Here is an 8,579-nt window from a genome sequence, read left to right as displayed (position 1 = left end):
AGAAGTTTTGATTAAAATTTCAAAATTAAAAAAATAGTTATAAGGAGACACGATCAAGGACACAGAGAAACATTTGAATATTTAGAGAGGTCTTATGGTACCTGATATGGAGTTTTAAAAGTCCAAATAAAAGTGGTGGGTCTCTGTGCATAATAAACAGTACCATGAAGAACTAATGCATTCAAACCAAAGGCAGAAATATCTCCTTTGAATCAATCTCTCTCTCTCTCTCTCTCTGTCTCTCTCTCTCTCTCTCTCTCTCTCTCTCTCTTATTTCATTCTTTCTTTCTTTCAATTCCCTTTCTGTCCTCCCTTTTTCCCTTCAGCCTTTTGGCTGAAAGACAACATTTTGTGAGCATGAGCTAAATTTATAATCTAGTACATGAATAAGAAATACCTGTTTTTTCCCCCTAGAATATAGTTTGTACTTTTGCCAGAACAGAAAGGGCACTGTGGGTTTTGGAATACCCAGTTTAACTAATGTTATATAGAAACGATAATACTTAATGCTGTTGGATTCCATAGCTGCCTGCAGCTACTACGAAGTGGGTTTCTGGAACAGAAGCTGAGGGATGGATTGGGAAGGGGCGAAAAGAAAGAAGGGCCAGGACAATGTTTCACTGATTGAGGCCGGAAACTTTAATGGCGCCAGACCTTTTAACAGTTTGGGCAAACCCTTCCCCCCAGACTCCGGGCTGAGTTCTGGTGGAAGTTGTCTAGCTTCTCTTGGAGGTCCTTGTCTCAACTGCTCTGGCAGCTGAGTGGGTCACCTGCTTAATTCAGGAATTCCTAGACCTGGAGGAGCAATGGACTTAACCTTTATTTCCAAGCACTCCACCCTAGGTGGAGCAGGATCATGGCTATCTGGGAGAAGTTAACCTTGACCATAGTCAAGTACACTCTTAGCACTTCACCCAAGGATAAAAATTCCTGCTTTAACCTACTTCCCTATTATGTCCTAAAGGCAGATTCCTGCCTGAAGCCAGGGATTGTCCTTGACCAAAGTCAAACTCAAACCAAGTGCATGGCTGCCCCAATATGGCTCTATACAAATACATATGTTATTCTGAATTAAACTAGATATTAATTAAATGAACTATTATGAAACATTCTGGACCTTACTAATCTGTTAAGATTACCACTTATGATGAGAATTATGGTGTTTACAAGAACTTATTCTAATTTGCTTTCATAAGAGATGTTTAATTTCAATACTTGTGATGCTGCGGGCAGGATGATTCTTGCTGAATGGGTCTTGGTTGCATATTAATGGATGCTTAGAGTCATCCCTTAGTTGTACTGAACAGTTGCCTGTGACCATGAGAATTCAAGTGTGTCTTGAACTAGTTACCAATGAGCTTCTGAGACATGAATTTTGCCAGGTGAGAACTACTGGTTTATGTAGCATTTGGTGCATCAGAGGTTTGACTGTTGATATAACCACTTTGGATTTTATCTGTTTCATTATTTAGATTGTATCCTTTGGTTTTTCCTTTTGAATGCTACTCAACACACATGCTTCACAATTTTAATGGCATCACTAGCGTATTTGCCACAGCTTGTAAAATAAGCGAATCTATCGATTCACAAATGATATGGACCTATTAGAAGAACGATCCTGGTGAATACCAGGAGTCCATAAAATATAGTAACATATAAGGTCACTTTTATGAAAAACAAATATTTCATTGTATCAATTGAGTCCAAATACAAAACTTTCAAATTTGGTTTTCAATGTTACTTTCCCTTATACTTCATGCTTTGATTACACTACATATATTACTGTATTCTATCCATCTTTTATAACTCAAGAAATCTCTTATATTTTCAGAATTCAGGAAGACAGGGGAGTTCCTATCTCACAGAGAACTAAACTGCAAAACTAAACTGATAAGCACCAACACACATATTATATTGGCAAGTCAGGAAAGGAGCAATAACTAGTATACTAGTCTCTCTCAAGACCAGCCTGCTCTATTCCTATTTAGCGCCGAGACACCTTCTCCAGCTCATTGTACACCATGGCTCCTTCCTGAGTCTCTCCTTAGGACTCTCTAAAATTACAGGTGTTGCTTTTCCTAAGATTAAATCTCCTCACAAAATGCAGGCTCTGAATTTTGTTTATTTTCTAAACGCAGATTTTAAAAAGAAGTCCAATCATGGTCTGATTTTAAAGATAATTATAACTTGTACACCATTACAGCTTAGATTATTGTTTCTCAACCTATGGGTCACGATGTTTATAGGAGGTTCAAACGTCCCTTTCATGAGGGTAGCACATCAGATATCCTGCATATCTGATGTTTACATTGAAATTCTTAAGAGTAGCAAAATTAGAGTTATGAAGTAGCAAAGAAAATAATTTTATGATTGAGGTTAACTTGAAGAACTGTATTAAAGATATCCACATTAGGAAGATTGGGAACTACTGCAAATATTTATTACTTTCAGCTATAATGGCCCATGGGAGGAAAATTAGTGTTTTGGGTACTAGGAATTCTATTGGGTGAGATTAGTCAAACCCAATAGTAATCTATAGGCAAATCTTCTGTCTACAGTCATATTGATAGGGATGATTAAAAATGTTATTATTTTAATGAATTAATTTTAAGTCAACTTAATGTATAAGCATTGGAGACCAAAACGACTGAATTCACTGATAGCTAATCTTAGAGTGTTAGGTCATGAAGACAAAATATTTTGATTAAAATTTCATGAATTCAATCATGTATATCTTGGGCATTTTCAGTCTTTATTAAGTGGGAACAGTTTTTGCCTAATTCTCATTTGTTCATTCTGCATATAATGAGAGGAATTTAGAGTATTTACTCTGTATAACATTTGGGTTTCTCATGAAGCTGTCAGCTTGGTGTAAGACAGTTTTGACTCTTTATGGAGTTTGCTTCGGAAAGGCTTGGTATTTCCAGCTAAAGCCTACACAAGCTTTAAAATGTGAGGCTGAGTTTGGCAAATCTTAATAGATCCCGATGAAAAGGGATTATACAAATCTGTAAAAACACTCTTCTCTGCTCCAGTTATAGCTAGAATTTTACTAAGGGCAGCTGTGAATGTCCCTGTGGGACAAATCTGTGAGAGTAAAAACACCATTACTGTATGAAAGCTGTTTAGATTTTAATCCTTTGAGGTTTGGATTGTGTATATTGTGCTACAAAAGTGGGCATATAGAGAGGGGGCGGAAAACAAAGCTATCTTTCAAATAGGCATCAGAGAACCATACAGACGCCTCACCACCACCAAATAAACATATGTAAACATACCACACTACTCTCTTTTCTCTTTGTCTCTCTTTCTCATACCTATACACATATGTGCACACATAAGATGCAGTAGATACATCGAGTGCTTCTTGGTGATATAGATGCTGATATCTGAGATCAACAGCTTTCTGCAAGTCCCTAATGGAACCGTGATCAGCCTTTCCAGTCTCCTTACTGTTGTTGCAAGTATCTATGTGCAGGGCTCAGTGTCTGCTGAGATTCACTGATCTTCCCTCACTCTGTACAGGAAGCTCACAGATTCTGGGGGAGTACATGAATCTCTCAGTTGCATCAGTATGTCCATTTTTTGTCTGCTTTATTATTTGCCTTCTTTTATATTCTGAGGGCATTCCTCAGACTGCATATGTGTAAAGTCCTGCTTCAGATCACCACATTCTCTTCAGGATCTACTGAGGGAGAATCAAATCTACAACATGAGGTGAAGATTTCCCATTGAGTTTGTTAATTTTGCTATTAGGAGTTTGAAGGTTCCTTTGGAAATTCAAATAGTATTATTTAGTCTTTATTCGGTTCTGTTGTACAGAACTTATTGTTTTAATGTATCCATTAAACAATTAAGATTGCCTTACTCTTAGGCTGAAATAAAAATGCATTCTTTAAAATATTTTAATTAAAAAAATAGATTTCATGATTTGCCTTTCCTTATTTTTTTATGTTAAAGTTATACTAAACTTTTGAAGCATGCATATGAGGGCTCACATTCCATGAATTTCTGTAGCTATATGGAATTTCAAATATCAACACAATGATACAACTGAAGGTATCCTGGGTAAAATGTTGGAGAGCTATGTCGTGGAACTGGTTCTTGCTCTCATGAAAGTAATTTAGACAATTTTCTTTTCTCAGGAATATTCTCAAATTTTCTAAGCTTAGTATTCAAGCTACATACCCAGATTCGAATGGTTTTCTTGTCTTGTTTTATATTTCGTATCTTTTTGTAAAGTGTTGTCTGGCACTGAACAACTTAGTGGTGTTTCTGAATTACTTGCAAAGACTTGCTTGCAGGAGCTAAACTCAGACTGGAACCTGCTTACCAAGTTTCAACGATAGCCCCATGATGGTTTATATATCTGAATTCTTCCCCAAGTACCATCACAGATCATTACCTCCAGCTTCAGATTCTGTATTCATGATGCATTCTTGCTTTTAGTTCTGACCTTGATGAATTTTTGCATTCACACATGGTTTTTGAAGACTTTCTTTCCTTCCTTCTTTCCTTCCTCACTTCTAGAGGTAGAGAATGACATAAAGAATTATTTAAAAAGTAATTTGTGGCAGATCTGCTCACAGGAACAGGGAACAATAAGAAGTACAACTGACAGGAAGAAACTTAAGGAAAAGTATGGTTCTTCTGGAGAAAGAATTCTTGGAAGAAGGAGTATCTGTTCTACATATTGCACTATATTTAGTGTTAGTTTGAGCTGTACCACAGAGAATCAGCTAGCTGTATCTCATTTTCAAAATTCACTGGCCAATGTCTGGAATTTGAAGGGGAAGTTGCAATTATCAAGGAAATGAGATAGGTATGGATTGTTATTTGACCAACAATGAACATCCTGGATCTAACACATAGCCGTAGGGCTGGCAAAGGGGGTTACTGAGGGAAATAACAGTCTCACTACATCATCAGTTTCCACTTTCCATCCACCTGTTTTTCTATACAGAGGTTTTTTGAATATCAAGAACATAAATTTCTGGGAATAAGGTCACCTTCATCTAATGTGTGGCATAGAGTGGGCAATATACATTCAATGACATTTGAAACTCACAAACTCCAACTTTGTGCTAGAAATTTGAATGAGGAAGTCTATGCAATTTTGGAATTCTTTTGTGATTAATAGAGTTATAAAAATATACCCACATGAAATAATTAGAAGACATAAAAACAAAAGGTAGATTTCAGGTGCACTGAAACGAGGTATTTGATTGGCACAATAGGTATCACTGATGATTATGTTTGACAAGAGAAAGCCTAATCAAATGAATATATTTTAGTCTATTTTTCTTCTAAATGTCTATGACTAAAATACTTAGTTCATGATGTAGGGCTCAGTGAACCAGCTTAGAGGTTTCTTCATATCCTATTGTCCCCTTGTAATTATATCTAAACCTAAAGATGTATCCCAGGATTAGAGAGCCTGAGAGGCTAAAAGCTGTGATGATTAGAATCTTTCTATATTCATTCAGTCTGAAAAAAGGTTTGTTAACATTTTTTTCTTATCAAGCCCTAAAAAAACTCTTATGTCTAACAGAATTACATGGAGGTGTGATTAATTAATAATGATCTTTAGGATTTCACCCAAGATAATTTTTTGATTTTTAAAGATGGAGAATAATTAAATTAATTAGGAAATCTTGGTAAAGAATTGTGCAACTACCACTTGAAACCTAAATCTATTTATAATTTGGTAAGCAAAAGTCTGGAGCAGCTGAACGTGGTGATGCATATTTGGAAGTCCAACACTTAGAAAAAAGAGAAAGAACTGATACTTGAGATCCACCTAGATTACATAGAAAGTTTGAAGCCAGATGGGTGGAATCCAAGATTATGGAGATAGCTTGAATAATTAGAAAGAGTTTACATTTTTACTTTTCAAAACAATTAACAACTTTAGAGAAGATTCCAGCAAAATCTGGATGATACACAGATTTTGGAGATGTAACTAAAATTTCAGGAAAACAACTCACAAAATAAATAAAACAGTATGTTGGAAGAGAAAGTCTAATATGAAGGAAAAGTTTAGCAGGAAAATTGAAATACTGAAAACCAAAAAGAAATACTTGAAAGGACAGAAATAGTCATATATTAGAAATCTATCAGAAAGCACAGTGACAGACAAGCCCATGTAGAAGAAAAAATATCAGGGTTGGGGAAAAACAGTTGAGATAAGATAGTACATTCAGATATTAATAAGATGAAAAAGAGGAATGTGACTAATATATTAAAACATTCTGGGATACATTCAAGAGATTTACCTGAGATTTCACAGGGCAGACAAGATAGTTGAGATAAATCACAAGAGATAAAACATTTGATGCAATTACAGCAGGAGACTTTGTAAATCTGAGAATGGATTAGACAACCAAACACAAGAATATGAGACATTTAGAATCTCAAATAGACATGGATAGACAAGAAACTCCCCAAAGGCATCTTAGTTAGGATGCCAAAAAAAATTTAAAGAAAAGAAATAATACTAAAAGTCTTGCAAGAAAATTAATGACTTGTGTACAAAGGCAAGGGTATCAAAATAACCTCAGACCTTTCATTAGCAACCTTAGAAGCTAGACTAACATATTATAATATATTTCAAATTCTGAATTCAATAGCTGTGAACAAAGAATTCTAAACCCAGCAATGTTATCTTTCAAGAATGATGGAGAAATAAGGATATTTTAGAATTAAAATAGTTCATGGCAAACAAGCCACTACTCTGAAAAATTCTTCAAGGAATGCCACACAGGAGGAATGAGAAAGACAACTTTTTCAATGGAAAGAATCTATCCAGCATCAGTAGTCAGGAACGTGTTCTTCTTTGGCAGAAAATACAGATTCAGTTCCCAGAACCTACAAAGTGAGTCACACTATTTGTATTCCTGTTGTAGGGGATCTGATGTCCTCTTCTGGCTTCCAAGAAAACTACATGCACTCAGTGAACATATAGAATTCAGACAGAGCACTCATATAAATAAAAAAAATTAGATGCTTTATTGAAGGGTGTTTAAATATTTGTAAACATTGATATGCCAATTATATATGAATATATTTAATAAATTTAATATTTTAAAGTAAATAAAAGTCCACACAGGTATTGATATAGGAATAGTTGAAGGCTTTGATTAACCTATGCTCGTATTTAGAGAGGACTTCGAAACTAGAAACAGCAAAGATGGTTTACAACCAAGTAGATCAGTTGGATTTAACACACACACACACACACACACACACACACACACACACACACACACACACACACACACGATATCTCAGCTAACGAATGGAGAATACACATTCTTCTCAAAGGTGCATGAAAATTTCTCCAAAATTGATCATATTATAGGTCAAGTTGAAATCAACAGAAAGATTAAACTATAGAAAATCCATAATTACTTTGAGATCACATAATTTTTAGCAAAGTTGTCAAATATAGGTTGTGGTGGGAAACAGAGTACATTAAACAAAACTGGATATTTACATATAGAAGCATGGCAATAGATTCAGATCATTCACCTTGCAAACAAATTAACTCAAAATGAAGCAAAACTCTTAATATAAAATTGGAGCTATGGCTCAGCAGTTAAAAAACAAACAAACAAACAAACAAACAAACAAACAAAAAACCTGGCTGCTCTTCCAGCAGACCTGAGATTGATTTTCAGTGCTCATGTGGTTTCTTACAGCCCTGTTAATTCCAGTTCTAGACAATCAATGCTCTCTTCTTGGTTTCTGGGACAATGTATGCTCATCTTGCATAGACACTCATGTAGGCATAACACCCATACATACAATACTATAAATCTTAAAATATGAAAGTGCCCAAAGTACAGGAGGAAATCATAGGAAGTATGATTAAAGACATAAGTGTAGGCAAAGACAGAGGAACTTTCTCAACCAAACTTCAGTGGAGTGAGACTTGGCCTCATGAGATGTGATGAACCTGATCAATAGAGGCAGATGCTCATAGACAACCACTGGACTGATCACAAAGACCCCAATGGAGGAGCTAGAAAAAGAACTGAAGGACCTGAAGGGGTTTGCAACCTCATAGGAAGATCAACAATATCAATCAACCAGACACCCCAGAGCTTCCAGTGACTAAACCACCAACCAAACAAAGAGTACACACAGAGGGACCAATAGCTTCAGCTGTATATGTAGCAGAGGATGGCCTTGTTGGGCAACAATGGGAGGAGAGGTCCTTGGTTCTGAGAAGGCTCCATGATGCATTGTTGGGGAGTGCTAGGGCAGTGAGGTGGGAGTGAGAGGGTGATGGGGGAGCATCCTCACAGAAGCAGGGGAAGGGGAATGAGATAGGGGGGTTACAGAGGGGAAACCAGGAAAGGGGAAAACACTTGAAATGTAAATAAATAAAATATCCAATAAAATTTAAAAAAAAATGGCCTCACAATGAACAGATGGCACCACACAGAAGCAAAAACACTGTACATAGCAAACACCCCACAAAATAGGGGGAAACAAATTTATCTTCACTAGCTGTGAAGGCAAACTTCCAGAATTTAGAGTGTTGTACACACATACACATACACAGTGGGGTGGGA

Source organism: Apodemus sylvaticus, chromosome 20 (genome assembly GCF_947179515.1).
Source record: "Apodemus sylvaticus chromosome 20, mApoSyl1.1, whole genome shotgun sequence".
Classification (NCBI taxonomy): Eukaryota; Metazoa; Chordata; class Mammalia; order Rodentia; family Muridae; genus Apodemus; species Apodemus sylvaticus.
The sequence above is the reverse complement of the archived record's forward strand: the minus strand, read 5'-3'. Positions refer to the sequence as shown.